The 18,779-nt window shown below is 41.8% G+C and overlaps 1 protein-coding gene across 3 annotated transcripts in view; it reads left to right on the top strand.

The window, feature by feature from the left end:
- Positions 1-18,779, top strand: part of RERE (arginine-glutamic acid dipeptide repeats) — a 203,094-nt gene that overhangs the window by 36,137 nt on the left and 148,178 nt on the right. Inside the window, exon 2 of one of the 3 annotated variants that reach the window (XM_072155926.1) lies at positions 16,646-16,701. The exons of the other annotated variants lie outside the window; for them this stretch is intronic. The gene's annotated coding sequence lies outside the window, so the exon portion shown is untranslated. The remainder of the gene's footprint in view (positions 1-16,645; positions 16,702-18,779) is intronic. 3 annotated transcript variants of the gene reach the window in all.

The raw sequence follows: 18,779 nt of genomic DNA, 5'->3' as shown, positions 1-18,779 counted from the left end.
TGGGGGAGATGAAGCTCCCGTGGTGAAGCTGACAGAAGCTGCTATATGTGCCGCACACGTTTAAAATGGGAAGAGGGGTGGAAAAAAAATCGCCCCGAACGCAAATTGTTCTCACAGTTTATTTATACGGCACCAACAGGCTCTGCCGCCATGAATTATGTAGGTGCTTATTATCCTTAATCTCGTACAGAAAGAACCGTCTTTAAGGAATGATAATATGCGGTGTTCAGGTTGTTTGCACAATAGGACAAGCCCATGTCAATAGGAAAACCCAAGTATTTTTAAGAAGGGATTGTGATGGTAATATGAGACGTCCGACTGGGAACCGATAATGTGCTCCCAGCTTCCTTCCTGGCGTGCACATCCGTCTGTATACAAACACTCCTATCTATCTCTATCTATCTAGCCGTTTATATCGGCACTGCAGATTAGCTCTTATCCAGGAGATGCTTGTCTTTATGGACAGGTTTCTGCTATGGCTTGTATTTTAAGGCCCCATGCACACGACTGTGGCACACAATTGTGGCTTGGCTGTGCTGGCTTTCATGCGACAGAAATGGGGGGGGGGGGGTTTAACTTTCAAATATAGGACATGTTCTATACTTATCGATAATTTATGGCGCAGATGCTCCGCTTGCAGTGGAAAGTGGGGTGTTAGGAGCACTCGCTACCCCTCCATTCTTCAACCGGCCGTGTGTTACACCCAGTATCCAGTCGTGGCAAGCACATGGCTATGTGAATGAGGCCTAAGGCTTCAAGCATAGATATTGCACTAGTAATGTAGTATTGATCCTCGTGGGTGGGACCTAATTTGCATAAACGTTTTTTTTTATAGAGCATTGGATTTGTTGTTGTAATCTAAATCTCCACAAGTGAAAGATACATTGAGACCATACACAGGGATCGTAGTGTGTTTAAGTGAATTAAACCTATTGTCCTATTACAGGGAGACCACAACGTCAGTATCTTGATTGTTGCGCGTTCTCCGCCACCCAAATATCCTGTTGCCGAGTACTTGATACCACTTGGTGTACATATGTGAATATAGGAGCTTCTGATGTTTCTGTGAAATACCGTAAAGTGAGACGGTAAAAGAGGCTGTCAGCGATATGGAGAAATCTTCCCAACAGAAGCGTCATCTTCTACCTCTGAATGTTTTCTTGTGTAAGCTTTAAGGGTTAATTGTATCACTAACAAGTCGGCTTACTACAGGATTAGTGCGACTGCTGAAACAGAGCAAAGCAAACATGAACCGGTTTTCATCAGAAGCGTGGCTAAATGTGACTCGCCCCAAGCCTCAGATATCAGGACTGCTATTTGGACTTGGTCCTGCTTGTGGTAGTAACCATTGCTATGTGTACATCGTTAGTAATGGCTGATGATTTGTCCCATTTGCTCTTTTGACCTGACTAATGGGCTAATGTCTGGATTGCAGGTCAATTTGTTTAGCCATAATGCATCCCAATAGTTGGACAATCAATGGAAAGCTTTGATTCGTATCTGATGCAGTCCTTAAAGAAAGACACCCTACTTGATGTAGTCACAAATAAGGATGTGACCACCTTGAATAAGGACGGTGGCACGGAAGCCTGGTCTCTGTACAAAAGGACTGTTCGCTGGGTTCACAGACCGATCACGGTAGCTCATAGTATGTGCATCATAGTGATATATGATATAAAGGGCACTTACAAGCAGGATGAAGGACTGTATGCAACTGAGCCTGAGGGGCTCCAAGCTCCTTCAACACCTATGAAGCCTGGAGCCCCTCAGGCTCATTTGCATACAGTCCTTTGTCCTGGTGGTAGGTGCCCTTTAAGGAGTCCCTACTTCCTCGCTACAGATGTGCATGTGTCCTACATACAAGCCCTATAGCGGCCTTTCTTAATATAGAGAGCAGTGGTGAGTATGGGCAGGGAAATGCCCCCTCCAAAAGGGTGTGAGGCGTACCCAACTACTTTTTCAACCATATGGTGCTAATGGTCCCGTTCCTTCATTTGCATTTTCTAATTATCCTTAATAATTATGCAGCCCCAATTTTTCTTTAGCAGGATATCAATCGTACGTACGTTTCTCGTTGACACTGATCGCACAAACTCTCCCTTTCTTAAGAAGTAATTCTCTCCCTGCCCATTGATTTGATCCTGACTACTTGCTCCAAAATAACGTTCCCCCATTAATCTCGGAATGTAATCAAATTTCACAAAATCCTATTGTGCCGCCTCCTGTTTTGATTGATTGACCTCATTGTACCAGTTTCGCTGCCAGGAGAAGCAAGAAGGCATTGTCGGGATTGAAACGGCTGCTTAATCCAAGATTATCCACCTTCGTTTGCAAAAATGCAAATGATACGCTTCACACGTTGCCTTGTCATCGCCCCCGATCGATTAGGCAGCCACAACAAGCTTATTTTGTTTGCTTCTGAAATATTGGCAATGGAGGTGGAGGACGCTGAGGAACAAAGACGGAGCTGTGTGGGAGTGGTTCAAGAGAGATATTGATCAGCTTCTCTGGATGTCTTCATATTCTCAAGACCAAAGACTTTAAAAATCATTGCCGTGTCACATTAGCCGAGGCGGTGATTAGCACAAAGGTATCTGACCTTATTTTACAGAAGGTGTGACCTCCTCGAAGAGCGCCAACCACTGTATATTATACCACAACGATGGGTCCTTTGCATTGTAAGCGGCTCATTAGAGGAGCCAAGGAAGCGGGATGACTCAAGGATGGGCAGTAGAAGATGTGATTCTTTTAGATGTATCACTTTATTGCATGTCAACCACTCCTTGGTTAAATACAAGACGCCCAAGTGTATAAACATCTGGCTTCAAAGTGTGGCTTATAAAATCTCTAGTATTTAGAGGGAGCTTGTGAAGAAGTCACAAAGGGAAATTACACACAACCCTCAGTGATTCAGCATCGGCGTTCGGCAAGTGGTGACAGCGACTGTCGTAATACAAGAGTTGGTTGTGGGCCGGGATTTGGTCAAAGGAAAACTATTGGATGTTGCTTTTTAAAGGAGTTGTCTAGAAAATAATTACTTGTCTTACCGATTCCTCGGTCACCGCCACTAAGACTCTTCCTAGGTCTCTACTTCCCGCTCCCTCTTGACACACAACCAATCACTGATCACAACAGTAACATGCCACAGCCCCTGATTGGCTGAATGGTATTACCGTATGTACGTGTCAACCTAGACATGGCAGTAGCAAGCAGGGGATGTCATGTGAGATTGGTGAGAAACAGGATTTTTACATTTTCTTACCAATTTTGCTGTTTTATTTAAAAAGAAAGGAAAAATGTTAATGATTACGTATACATGACAAAAGAGGGAGCTTACCACTGTAAATTTCAGCTCGTAAGCAGGCATAATGGCAATAATAATAATCTTTATATAGCAACATCATTCTATAGCGCTTTACGAAACATAGGGGACATATACAAATGAAAAAGGACATAACAGAGTAGAAACAGTCATATAGAACAATAGGAGTGAGGGCGCTGCTCACAAGAGCTTACAGTCTAATGGGAGGAAGACAAAAGTTGTTTTTCTGTGTGCTTTCCTTTAAAATCTACGGGAATGAGTCCTCTTTGCGGGGTCCATATTCACGGATCAGTTGTAGGTAGTACAATCATGTCATCGTTTACCAACCATGCGGACCTCAAAACCCACGGATATGTGGTTTATAGCCTGAGGACAGCACACAGGAGCTGGTAGCCTATATGTGAGTGGTTGGCCTGTACAACTAATCGAAATCCATGCGTTGTAGAGGGATCCTCCTGGGGGATTAGGAATAGCTATCGACTCTCTCATATCCTCAAACCTATTAAATTATTTTACATTCTCTTAAACCCCTGAAACTTGCAGGTTTAAATTTGAATTTTCTTGGTTTATGATTGTCAAGATTTATTTCAATTATTTTTATTTTTTAATGGCTTAATAATCAATAACGAATAATAATTCCTTTATTTATATAGCTGATCTTGCTTTTCTACTACAGTAAAATTAAAAAAAAAATTCTTTATTTCCCAAGAAGGTTGGAATTTTAGAATAGATTACAATTTTTAGAATGTTAGAATAAAATTTTAGAATAGATTTCTAATTAAAAAATTTAATTTAATTAAAAGATTTAATTAAAAAAAAATAAAATTAACACAGGGATAAAGACTAGTATTAGAAGAAGCATCATTACAGCCCATGTGATTGCGAGCCCTTTGGTCTCTGCTATTGTCTAGATGCGTTGGCTTTGTACGACGCGCCTCTGTCCCTCCCGCCGGTTTCTCATTCCCTTTTATTTTTTCCTCCGTGATGTGAAGCTCCCTGGACCCGCTATCAGCCTGGTATTAATATTGGTTATTGTAGCTGTCTGTAGAGGTCACAGCACAGCTGATCCAATGTGAATGCTGTACAATCTTGTTAGCAAGCACTGCAGCACAGGAAAGAGGATTACATGGGTCCTGTACTCTATCATGTTTTTTTTTTTTTTTTTTCTCGGAGTGATTTATCCTCTGCAACATTTAGTAGCCCTAGAAGCCTTCATTAACCCTTTGCTCTCTCGGAGGCCACCTTAACACTTTGGTTGTGCTTGCATTTGTCTGCATTCGCTTTCCGGTTAATTGCATAAAATGTAGGCTTATTGGGCATCGGCGTGTGTTAATAGACATAGACATCCTTGCATGTGCTTAACAATGTAAGATGGCAGCCAGCTGTGCGGGGATGCAGCGGCGTATTGCACGGCCAGCTCTGTGCATATGTTGTCAGCGCTAATCACTCTCTTGCTGCCGTATTTACATCCAGTCTTGTCGCGGATGAGCACGAAATAGGCCGGATAGTTATTGTCTTCTCTCCGAGCTTGGTTAAACACCCAGGCATATCCATGGAGTCAATATGTGCAGTTGTCAGTATTGCTGTATCATTTCTGTAGACGGCCACTAAACAAAGAGCCCTCAGACGAAAGCCTCGAAATTGAGGCCGACATGTCCGCCACAGCCGATTATGTGCACTGAATATCCATTCTCGCTGTGTAGGTTTGTCAATATGAATTGGGTGATGCGGAGTCGAGCACCTATAGTAAGACTGGAGGTGTCTTCATGTGGTCACTGTCCAGTCTCTATTTTTAAGATAAATTAAATGAAATTGGGCAGGGAATATATAGATGTGTTTGTGTGTATGTATATACATTCATTTTACCGGGCAATATTGTCCACCGTATTGTGAGCGAGACATTAAAAGAAATAGAGCATGTCCTATTTTCTCCAGTATTTTCATTTTGTTTTCCCATAGAAGTCTATGGGAACATTTAAAATATGTGGCACATACGTTATCAATACTCTTGAAAACTCCTTTAATATAGTGTATGTGATCGGTTGGATTACATTTCCTGATCTACATCCTTGAGTATAGCCAAGAGCTTCCTTTACAGTTCTGTTGGTTGTGGTTGTAGTTCATGTACTAGCTACTCAGACACATCTAAAAGCTTAGCAGAGCTAAGGTCATGCTTGGTAGGATAGCCAGGACCTTAGGATTGACAGGTCCCTTAGTATTAGATCCGTGCATTGCTGAAACTCTAAATTTCTGCCAATTCATTTTCTTAAAGGGCTAAAGGGAATTGTCGACTGTAAACAATGAGGAGGCCGCAGCATCGGCCTCAGCCATGGCAATAATTGTGCAGAGAGTTTGACAAATCTAATATGGATGGCCGAAACTAAAGAGAAAAAGTTATAGCCCTGGATAAACCAATCTGGCATGGTTTTTAATGCCCCAAACAATCAACGATGACTGTCTTGAAGCTCTTACAGTACATAGTCCAGGCATAACTTTTGATCAAATCTTAGTTCTGTTTGCACCCAAAAAGTATTGGTATGTTATGTTGTATCTGAAATGCTTCCTCCCTTTCCAGAACTAAACTTAAGTAAATGTTGTGCATGTGCAGCATACGCCTGGAGAAAGCCGATCTCGGATCTTTTCCTAAGGGGTTTCTTCCAGGGGCAGGTTGTGCATGCGCATTGTCCCGAAAGTCATCGGACCGCTAAATCGACTGTGCAGGATCTTATAGTTGACCCTAGTATCTAAGTTATCCCTCATTAACACAATAGGGGATAAGTAGCTCCCAAGAGTTGGGTCCTTACCAATCATGAGAACAAGATTTCCAGCTCTACAGGGGGTCCCATTCTTCACTAGTGGGTGGAGCGGTAGGACTAACTTTATGCCCTCCAAAGCACACATGAGATATGATCGATGGGTAAACCTAGATTATGTATTGTAAGAGCTACAAGATTGGTGGGGGTGGAGATAAAAACACATGAGATTCCCTTTAACACAACGATGACATTATACATACTAATAGTGTCACATGTTTCTTATGTTCTGCTATAATGTATTGCCATCTGTCATGGCCACGAGTTCAGGCTGTAGATGTCTGGCCACCAGTGAGAAGAGCCAGGGCTTTGAAATGTCTTCTCTTCTCTCTGCCACATGTCTGAGAGTCTTGTGAATGGCTGGAGAAGCAGATGAATGTGTTATTTCCCCTCCCCGTATAAAAGGCATTATTTATTCTGTGCACCTCAGGCGCTTCTTGCCTTGACCAGATGAAGGGAGAGCTGACTGGCAAGAAGCTTAATAATGCATTGTGCCACTTTTCTCATAATTTGGGAAATTACAAATGACACCCATTTCTGGAGGACATGAAATATTTCATATGTCCCTCTTTAATTACACATCAGGCGGCATTGTAGCAGCGAGAGTCAGTCTCTGGTGCAGGGAGTCGCATGTATTTTACCACCGGAGAAACTGTTTCTAAATAAAAATTACCAGTATTAACGTGTCGTAAAGGCGTAAAATAAATTGAGGAAACGGCATAGAGATGTAGATCTCTGTACAGAAAACAGATTATTGATAGAAAGTCTATAATTTCCTTGGAAATGTATAATATCCTCTTTGCCCTGCTAACCTCCAAAGCCCCTGTAGCCACAAGACTGTGGTAAGGAGACCCCCTTTGTCATCAGGGATATAGATCATGGAGGTGTAATATCCCTTGAAGTAAATTGTTTATTATTTTTTAAAGCAATGCAGGCAGTCCCCGGGTTACATACAAGATAGGGTCTGTATGTTTGTTCTCAAGTTGAGTTTGTATGTAAGTCGGAACTGTATATTTTATTATTGTAACCCCAGTCCAACTATTTTTGGTCTCTGTGACAATTGGATTTTAAAAATGTTGGGTTGTCATAAGAACCAGGATAAACAATAAATCTTAATTACAGACACCTGTGATAACTGTTATAGATGATTATTGTAGCCTAGGACTAAAGTACAGCAAATTACCAATATCCAGAGGTGCGTTTGTAACTAGGGGTCGTATGTAAGTCAGGTGTTAAATAGGGGACCATCTGTAACGAGAAAAATAGGATAAATCAGAAGAGTGTTGGAATCTCAAAGGTTTGCCACCAGTGCCCCTGGGCCTTGAGTACAGGCAGTCCCTGAGTTACGTACAAGATAGGTTCCATAGCTTTGTTCTTAAGTTGAAAAGTAAAGCATCCGGAGAGCTTCACCAGAGGTCACAGGGTCCATCTTTAACTAGGGGTCGTCTGTAAGTCGGGTGTCCTTAAGCAGGGGAGCGCCTGTATTCAGTTCTTGCTATTTGCGTGCTCTTTAGATCTTTAGTGAGGCAGAGCTATAATCTGACTACAGTTTAGCCACACTGCCTACAGGAGGTATGAGGTAGTCTGAGACACGCCCACTGTCTCATTATTTTCTCAGGCTTCTGTTCTCTACCTCATCTTGCAGCTATGCCTCCTCTGATTGATTTGGCAATGGCTTATGAAGTAAACTAAGTAATATAAAAGTAAACATAAATTTCTGCACAAACTTTGCTGTAACAGAGACAACGGTTTTGGACCACTAGTATGAGTGGTGCCAGTATGGTAACATATCTGGTAAAGGCCTCACTTCACTGCTCAGTCACACGTTTTTGGGAGCATGCGGAGCCAGATGTACTGCCGTGTTACATGGAGCTTTGGGGAAGTATCTGAACAACATTCCACATATTCTGCATCTCTATCTCCCCGGCGCATGCACAGTGCATCTAGTGAAAGCATGAACAGTACACCCTACTTCACCGCACATGCTCTGGATCCTGGGCGACGGCGCTGCATATGTCCTGACCTGCACTGGACATTACTCTCCTATTAGACAAGTAAATTTAGCATTTTGATCTTAAGCCATTAATACCTGTATACAGTAAATGGTATATACGGTGTACCTGAACCAATGACAAAACACTAGGGATAGGTCTTCAGCTCAGATTACATGAATGAGCCCATAGTGGTTCTTTTTCTGTTTTGTAGATTTTTCCATCCTTCTCCAAGCCAAAGCCTTCTGCTTCGTTTGATAGATATACGGTCCAAAGCTTCAGCCTCTCCTTTCTGTTAATCCATGTTTAGAGGACATGAAGAAAAAAAAAGGGAAATATGGAAACGCATTCCAATTTTATTGCTTCGAAGTATGGTTTATGAAAAGATGTTGGGTTTCACATTACGGCTGAAGAACCAAGCATGGAAATAATTGAACGGAGCTGTATATTAATGAGGGTTACATGATGGTGGGTTAATAAGCGTGCCATAAGAGTCACATTCACTTTTATCATAAGCTCCCTTCGTTTTGGTTTTTATTTTATTTATTTTTTTTTTTTAGTAGAAATTAATTTTTTCACATTCAAGGCTATGTAAAGAAGTTGTAGTCTTACAACGAACATGGCGATATTGACCCAAACCCTTTGAGTGGAGCTGTTTTTGGGAAATACTGGAGCTTATTTACTAAGGGTCCCGTGGCTGCATTTTCGTTGGGTTTCCCGATCGCGCCGGTGATTGTGTCCCACGCCATCGTACAATCATATTGTGTCGCAATCGCATCAGCTTTCATGCGACATAAATTATGTTTTATGCTAAACGATGACTGGGCTTGTCCAAGGTTAGAATGTTTTCAGGCATAGCCCCCTTAAAATGGTTTTCCAGGAATTAATGCTGGCCATTGCTCAGAAGAGGGCATCAGTAGTTGATTTGTTGAACAGGTGGACTCTGTATCCCTTTAGTTGCCTGATGGTGTCACTGTGGACGAGGCTCACTTAAAAAGATGGATAATCAATATTAATTACTGGAAAATCCCTTTAAAGGGGTATTCCCACAAAGAACAGATTTTTAAAAATAGTTAGGATAACAAAATAACATTTCTCTAATTCATTTATTCTCATTATCTAATTCTCTAACAGTTACAATTGCAACAGTCTCCGAGTCCTGGTGTTTACACTTTGGGTTGCCCCTGGGTCTGACTGCAAATCTATGGTCGGTTTCTTCTCATGAATAGCTTCTCTTGTCTGCACAATGTAGTGCTCTACCTCCTTCCCCTCCCCCCTGCATTACAGTTCAGACATAGGCACTTCCTGGATCTCTTCTGTCTCCTCTCTTTTTCTATGTGTCAGATGCTAGTAGAATGTTCAGAAGCTAAAAAAAAACTGTAGATAAACCCTTTACCCTGATAATTTAAACACATTGTCAGCACTGAGGAATCATGAAGTGTCTGCTCAGTCGATGCCCACACTTTACATTGACCATTACAGAGTGATAGGAGCTAAAAGAGCAATAAAACGGAGAAAAATTGTCAAGTAAGGGGGTTAAAAAAAACCCCTATCTTTATTGTGTAAACATCACTAGCGGATTACAATTTGAGAACTTGTGTTTAAGCCCTGAAATAATCACAATGCCTAGCGATATTTATTTTTACGACAACTCAATAAAAGTGGGCGTGGCTGTCTGTGAAGTGGGCTGCTCCCTGCGCACTCTCTAGCCAGCGCAGCCTGTCGTCACCCTTACTAATGTATCAGGCGTAGGGATGGCGCTTCCATCATACCATGATACATGCCACCTATTTAGTTAAATGGCCACTTCTTTCTTTCTTTCTTTCTATTTCCACGCACGTCTTGGATCATAGTAGTGCACGGTGCGTTTTCCTGAATCAAATCAAATCAACCAACCGTGAAAAACTTGGGACATGCGCATATCGCCATAGACTATCAATGAGCCTGTCTGTGTGCTATCTAATTCGGACAGCAATCGTATGTGAAAATCGTTGTGGGCAATGGACCTAAGGCTTTAGTTTTTCTTGTTTGAAATTTTTGCTGCAGTTGTTTGAGCCAAATCCAGGAGTGGATAATAATGGATCGCAAAATGCACAGTCTACTGTCTAGTAGTCTGCGATTTTTTTTTTTTTTTCTTTTCCTTTCAGAAGTGGCACCACTCTCGCTCAGTGGCTGTGTTTGGCAGTGCATCTAGAGACTGCAATACAGTATACAGCCTGTGGGTAAGAGTGGCGCTATTTCTGGGGGCAAATTTGTGTTTTTTAAATCCTGGAGATCTTGTTTAGTATCAACAGAGGTTGGTAGCAGGAGGGGGGATAGTTATGCCTATCATGGCCATGTATGTGTGCGCTCATGGAGAGGTGGGTGGGAGCTGATTGATATATAAACACACACAAGGTGACGGTTGATGCATTATCCCTCTTGCTATCCGGAGCGGGTGTATGAAATGAGCGTCTGTATACTTTGCATATCTTCCAAGGTAAACAAAGGCTTGTGTGGGTGACTCTGGCAGCAACGGTTCCTTAACAATAACCATTAAAATGTCATTTCTGGCAGATGTGGTTTGACTCTATAATGGCACGCTTGTCATTCTCCGGAGATCACTCGGTGACAGCGTTTTACTGATGTAATGAAGGTGGCATCAGCCACGGGTTCTTCCTATATTCTTCCTATAACCTGTTCTCACAAGCGCATTTATCCCCTGTGTTTGAGCGGAGCCGATCCATTGACATAGTAAGACCCTCATTACTTACCACACTACAGGGGGAGGCTGGTGTCCGGGTGGATGCAGATATTTGTGTGTTGGTGTAAATGGAATAATTTGGTGTGTATATAATGTGTGAACATAGAAAGCTTACGGCCACAGTAGCAGTATAAGATGTGCATACTGTTTAAACTACTGTAATAAGGGTTAAGGAGTTGTCCGAGAACGTAAAAACCATTGGTGGCCAGAAGGGAGCTGCGATCTCTCCGTGCCCCATGTAAACAAACAGTGGTACATACGCCGCGCTGCCTTCAGCTTCCGGCTGGCCACCCCCTCCCACATTATACAGCGCTGGGAATAGGGACGGTTGGTCCTAGCCTGCCAGAAGCTAAACACTCTGCCATCTCTCAGGTCCATGCCCCCCTGTAAACAAACAGACTGGAGAGTTTGTAGTGTGGAATGCCAGGACGGCCCGCGGAGGTAAAAAAAAAAAAAAAAAAAAAAAAAATTTAACCAGACCGCTCCCGGTCACCAATGGGTTTTTTATGCTCTTGGACAACCCCTTTAAGTAGTGTTTGTTTGCCTATGTCCTGTCTGATAAGATGCCCATAACTTGTCATCTGGTGAATGATCTTTAAACTAAAGCTTCCATATTCAGATTTTAGTCTCTGTTGGCCATAAAAAGAATATTTCAGGAATATTTTGTCACAATGGGTAATCAATATGAGATACTTTAAAAGAGGTTGACCACTTTATCTACCGTTTTTGTAATGTGCGGGGGGGCAGGATATTAGGTAATTTTCCAATCTATATCTATTAATAGTTCTTCTCTGCTTTCTTGATATGTAAAGTGAAGTCTTCTTTCTTTCCCCTCATCGGCCAGACCTGTCCTGACCATAAAATGGCCGCAGATGGAGGGTCATGTGATGTTTAACTGGTGATTGTTCATGGGCAGTTAGAGATTGTTGTATGTGGTGATAGTAGCAACAGGACTATGGAAAGTGATGTTGTAATCCAGCTCTTTTAAAGGCTGGGGACAGGTCTTTGAACCTGAAGAGCTTTCTGCTCTCTGCGCTGTGCTGTCCCACAGCTCTGGTCCTCTGCTCTGCTATGAGTAGTTGTTGTATAAGTGTTTTGGGTGGTTGGTTATAGCTGTCACTCAGAGCAGAGGGGAGGGGCTGGGGGAACAGTTCATTGCAAAGAGCAGTAAGCTCTTCAGGTAGAACGAGCACTTGCAGGAGCTGGAAACCTGAACTGAAAGTCCATATTTCACAGTTTTGCTGCTACACAGGTATAGTTACACAGCTCTCCAGGCCTATACTTGGCACTGTCTGTATTTTATTATGGTCCAAACTGCTGACCGATTCCCTTTAACCATTATCTGTTCTCTCTGGTGGGGGTACTATACAGTTTAGAGAGCACAGACCCAGTAAAGATCCACCCAATGATCTGGAGAAGGGGAGTCTAGATTTTACCATGTGAATTGAGCACCAGCAGCAGCGCTTCTGTATTATGGCAAATCTTCTTTTTTTTTTTTTTTCTTTTATCACTATAGCGTTTAAATTATTTTGCACCGTAGTGTAGATATCCCTGATCCTGGGACCATCTCTGGAATCCGACCTGTGTCTAAGATGTTGGACTGATGAGATCTAGGGATGATGTTCCTTGCAGCGTGTTCCTGCATTGCTTAGTGTAATATAGCTGTAATATAAAATACATGTAGCAGGATATGGAAGTAATTGCACCTTTTTTTTTTTTTTTTTTTTAAAGGTTTTTTTATAATGATTTTTTAAACTGTGACCTGAGTTTCTCAAATAATTCATATCAGTTTTATTACTTTTTGAAAGTTTTTGGACGTTGTCCAAATCAAATGCATTGTTTCAGGTATATACATTACCCCTTATAATTCTTGGGCTGTATTTTTGTATTGCATAGAACTAAGAATATTTGTCCTATCACAGAAATGGGTCCCAGGGGTCAAGACAGGAAAAACATTTGTTTGCAGAGGTACATTTACTGTATTTGGCTAGAAACATAGAGACAATGACGAGATTTACAGCTTGTACAGTACATACAGGCGGCATATGGAGTCCCTGCATCTCCTGTATACAAAGCCTTAGGCACATTGAGCCAATGTTTAACATAACACTACATTGAGGATTTCTCCAAGAAGCAAATTCCTGGAGTCTAGACATCGAATCGCATCGGGAAGGTTATGGTTTGCCAATTTTGGATTTGTACATTAGCAGACACATCCAGGGCTAAAGTGAGTTACAAACAAATCTTTGTTTAACCCACCAATCTATGCATATAGGAAGGATCTGGACCCCTGTTCTTGTGATTCGTGGGAGAATCAATGGTCAGATCTCAATAAACTACGGCCCCCTCAGGTAGGGTAAGAAATGTCTAACATAAAAGGGAATTCTAGAAAGATCTCCTTCAAAGTCATGTAAATTTCAGACTAATTTCAGGTAATACATGACTCTTCTCTGCTATTTTAGAATTGTCACTTCAGCTGTCCCCTCTTTTCAGTTCTATAATACCTAGAGCACTGGTGTTGTTTTAAAGTTAAGATCCTCATTTTATGATTGTGTGATATTTGGGACTCTGTGAGCTACATAATCTTATATACAGGCATAATCTGCAGCTCTCATTTCCAACTATCCAAATATCTCAGTTTCTGTATATCACAGAACCATAAGCCTCATGTGATCTGACAGATGAAATTCTTCTCTTTAATATTACACCAGAACTATGGTTCTAGGCACTAAAGAAAAGAAGCTAGTGGCATCTGAAGTGATGCCACCCCACCACCACTAAAAGTGACTCATCTCAGGCAATAAATGACTCTAATCACCTAATTTGCATATGTATATTGGATGCGGTTTTTTTCTTGTTATAGGTAAATGGTTGAGATTTCACATAAGCGGAAATTCTGGTAAGGGCATTTCATACCCTGCCTGAGGGGGCTAGTTGTTTATTAGGGTAAAAGCTAATTGTAGATGAAAATGTAGCGCAGGATCTATTCTTCTTGACCCTTCGATGATTAGACATTTTGGGTAGGGGATAAATGTTCTTTAAAGACTGTGTGAGCAGCATGTTTACCATATGTTGGTTATACAGTGTAACCAGGAGATGGCGCTCTTTAGTTGCATTGTTCAAAAGCTTTAGCTCTGTAGTAGTAAAGGTTTTCCCTATTTTTGGACCGGCACCATACCGGTTAATAGAGGTTGAAGGCTTCCAGTATCCTGTATCACACACGGTACATCCAAACAAGTGAACGTGCAGCGACTGCTGCCGCCTGAATAATTGTATTGACTCCAGCCCTCCCCTCCCTTCCCTCCTTCTCTTTCCTGCTTTAGAAAATTGATTTTGGATAATGTTATCCCGGTGTGGACGGCATATATCAGTTCAAGGTTTATTTGTCCTGGTGGAAGCCCCGCTCCTGTCAGAGCGATTGTCCTGACCTTCATCACATGATAGGCCGCAGAAACCCTTCTCCCACTTACTCCATCAGCACCTAATAAAAACCCTGGAGTTTCTGGTAATTTAAGGAATCCAAGTTTCAGGACATTAACCCTGCGATGTACGCTGTGTTGACACCTTCTAAGCTTACACATTGGTTCGGGGGAGAGGGGAAAGAAAAAAAACAAAGATCTCCTTAAGGGATTAGTGTTTCACTGACCCTTCTTAATGGTTTATTAATGAACTTGTGGCGCGTACATGAGCATTCTTATTGACGGGCCTCGCTCATGAAAATTCAAGAACCAGTCAATTCCGCCATCTAATATGAGGCGTTTGTGGGTGACGGATTATATGCAAACAAAGGGTTTTATGGAGTCGCTCTGAGATTGGGCGAAAAGTGTATGGATTTTCTCTTAAATGTCTTGATTTTGGTGTAAAGTTCACGATTTTGTGACTGTATTGTGTGATATAAAGTGGCGCAATGCTGCAACGGAGAAGGAGAGAACTGGAAAATGAGCCACCTGTGTAGGGGGAAATACAATTAGGAGCACATTTTAGCTCGTTACATTTTTATATTGTAAGCCATACATGTATTTATACCTTGCTTTTTATAGATATCCATCAGTCTGTCCGGACATCTGACCATGCGTCCTTCGGTTTGTATATTTTACCAAAAAGACGCCTTGTGTTTGAGATGCTGCAGTTGTCTTGTATTTCACATGCCACTAGATGGCGTATTTGGGCAGTAAACTAAATGTGCTATTGCCTTGGCAATTACCCGGAGTGTAATCGCTTATAACAGGCATAAGACACATTATCAAATTAGGAAAGTTAAGAAAGGTAAATACCAGACAGTGATTGTCAAGCTCTTAGAGTTTCATTTGTTTCTAATATAATGAACTGCACATAATGCACTTGGGGTAATAATGCTGCTTATACACTTGACATTGCTTCTCTGAGTGCTTGTGTATGTGTATCTATGTATATTTAGAGAATTTTTGTGGCAGTGTTCTTGTGTATGTCTATATTTTTTTACAATTTGATATCTGTGCCTTCTCTTCTTTTGATACACTCCATTGTATTAAAATTGGTTATAATATCAATATAATATGCAGAAATGAGTAAATGAAAAAGTATTCAAAATGTAGAAGCAATGTATAAAAAAATAAATCCTAACCCTAGAACCGTGTTCACTTGTTCAGCAAGCCAAAAGCAGATGTGGCTCATAATGTTTGAGAACATATAATGGGGAGGTTCACGCATTTTCCATTCTTGGTTTGGGGCTGAAAAACTGCATCAGAAAACCTTTTGCAGGATTTGAAGCATTTCCAATGTTACATCCTTAAAAAATAAAACGTGTTTCACGCGGAGAGCTTAACCTTCGTCATGAAAAATGGTCGGCTCTCCACCGGAAATGTAACATGGGAAATGCACAAATCCTATAAATAGTTATAGGAGAAGATTTACCATGCAAAGGGGTACGACAAGATCCTCTGCCTCCCCCCGGCACCGCCAAATTCATCAAGTGGCTTATGCCTCCTTTTGTATTTGGTGGGGCCCACGGCTTAGCACATATGTCCTACTTTAGATATATGGCACATGCTGCAAACTTTCACTTGTCTGCAGTGAGTGCGCATGAACTCCCCATGCTGGCCCACTAAGCCACTTACCCTATTGCTCCCCCATGCCCTCTTGGCGTGGATCTGCCATAAAGGTGGTAATAATCCTTGTAGACTAGACTCCCTGGCTGGATGAGCTGGTCGTCTTTGCCCATTTCAGATAAATAATCAAATGCCCTTTAGATCTTCAGCAAGTGTGACCACCTCTTAAAAAGCAGAAGTTTGCTTGTCTGGATCATTTAGGCATGTGATAAAGCAACCCCATAGAGGAAAGACCTCAGCATTTATCTTCTAGAAGCAGTTATTGATGCCCATCGTTCTGAGAATGGTTATAAGGCCATTTCCCAAACATTTGAAGTCCATTATTCTTCAGTGAGAAATATTATATCCATGTGGAAAGCATTCGGTATATTTTACTGTGTGTGTGTATATAATTTCTATCCTCTACCAAATGAAGAGAAATCTTTATGTGAAACACATAGCCATGCTACATCCATTTCTAATTTACTGCAGACCTAAATTGTGTGTGAGGTTTTTAACTATTTAGGTTGCTGCCCATTTACTACAGCAGACAAATAACCGGTCACTAATATGGACCTGTGCAGTGGGCAGAGTTTTTCAGATCTCTGTACGTTTCTTCGTGTTGCGCCCTGCTTTTACATAGACATGTGTGATGTGACACAGTTTGAGTTCACTTCAAAAGATGTGGTTATTTTTGAAATCTGTTTCAGACTTCCTGCTTCCGAGGCCGCCCCTCCACTCCGAGAATGGCCATATGGTGTCATGGGTATGTGGATGTGTGCTTGCTTGCGTTGGCTCTTCCTTTCGCACCCTCTTAAGTGACTGACACATCGTGTGCTTTTAATCCCCCCGGACACCTCTGCTCTTTTGTTTTATGCTGCAAGTAAAAGCTTCTCGGCACAGCTATCGCTGGATGTCCTGCTTCCGCTAAGTCTGGAAAAAGAGGAGGGCTTTGGGACCATACCAGAGAGATTGTACAGGAAGCATTTGGCAATAATTTCCCCCGAATCGTAGAGGCTGAAGCCTGCTTTACATTATAATAGTTTAAACATGCCACAACTCGCTCCACCAGGGATCAAATTTTCCATTTGTTCTGTTATTGCCTATAAGTGGAGGAGTTTTAAGGGTCCAGTTGTTCTCATCAATGTTTTTAAGACCTGGACTAGCAGTCAATGACATTTATTCTAGGCCCCCGTGCTGCCATAATTGGTTGTGAGTATCAAATTCTTGAAAAACATGGAATGCAAGAAACAAGGAATTAGTGTCTAGTGTAAGAATAAAACCGCTAGGGATTGGCATTATTTCCCCCTTTACACCTACTCCATGCCAAGTGGGCATGAAGGGGAGTGTGCCTGGTGACAAAGTGAGCTGGGGTGCGGGGTGTTCCTGTCCTACGGCTACGTACTTATGATAGCGCCAGTCTGTTTGGGCCTGCGCAGGTAATAGCTGGCAGGACCTGGTCTAGAATTATATGACCACAAAGTGGCCGCCGGATACACCAAGAGGTTGGATCCCCCTGATTTATCTGGAGGGGGCATCTAGGGCCATAGCCTTTGTCCATACTTCTAATATGTGTTCTGAGATACCAGGTGAGGGCTGCACTAATGGATAGCTTTAGAGGACTCGTACATTTTTATATGGTGAGTTATTGTTTTTCTTGATCAAGTTAACACAGTGTAGGGCCATCCCAAGTATCCAGCGATTACCACATTTTTTCCCACGTGTTTCCTGTGTAGATGGGTCATACACATGCCAATAAAACTGATTTATTTTCTCAGTTTCCTGGCGGTAAATTAGCCGATCATGGCTTCTGGCTCTTAAGCAGTGGCTGACATAATGCTCACTTTGACATGGGAAGACAAAGCGGCCCTTCAGCGGCTATAGATGAAGCTTTTGTCTAGAGTTTATTACATTATCTTTATGGTACTGCGTGCCATATAAAGGCCTGGGACACTGCATGGGTTTTTGCATGGCGCTGCTGTCTGGACAATTACCCAAAGGCTTCACAATGTCTGATATTGTTGTATTGCACAACCCTGTGTGTAACCCGCACTGCAATGACTAAACCAGTGTTCACGTATTTACAACTTCTATTTACTCTAGGCAAAAAAGTGTCAACGCTAAAAGCAAATAACATTACAAGGGATCCGAGTCACCTAAGACTGCCATACAGATCTGTCACCAAGCTTTCCATAGATTGGCTTCAGTTACATTATAATGCAGTTTTATTGAACCAAATGCATCCTAAAAGGTTGTGGCTTAACATGAGTTAATATGTGCCAAAATTCTGTTGCAAAGTAAGCAAACTGAAAGGGAGTATAAACTTGGTATGCAAAATCTAAGGATGCATCAGTTGAACATGGAGTGATTGGTGTTGCACTCCCGATGAATATCTACTGACTTCCTATTCTAGTAGTTTAGGTGCCTAGAAAACCCCTTTATAGGATGAGTTAGGACATTAAACCAACTACAGGTCTTTGTGGACATGTGGATTAGTGTCCTAAATCACCCTGTTAGATCAGTGGCATGGTCCGGAGCTTCTTGTGCCTGTGGGTATGGGGATTGTTCATTTAATTACTGCACAGGCGCGGAGAGCACCAGAGATGGACCCATCTCTATGTAAGAATAAAGGTATGTTTTTGTTTTTTAAAAAGCAGGAATAGAGAAATTAACTAAAGAACAATTTGTGACACTAAACCACCAGTCCATAGAAACCTGTTGTTGGTTTAACGTCCCAAATTGCCCTGACAGGTTCACTTTAAATACAGTGAAACCTCTTTGAGGAGACTGCCCAATTTTGCACAGAACATGGGTTTTGTAAAGGGGGTCATATTCTAATAGGGT

Source organism: Engystomops pustulosus, chromosome 6, assembly GCF_040894005.1.
Source record: "Engystomops pustulosus chromosome 6, aEngPut4.maternal, whole genome shotgun sequence".
Classification (NCBI taxonomy): domain Eukaryota; kingdom Metazoa; phylum Chordata; class Amphibia; order Anura; family Leptodactylidae; genus Engystomops; species Engystomops pustulosus.
This window is presented reverse-complemented; position numbering and strand designations above follow the sequence as displayed.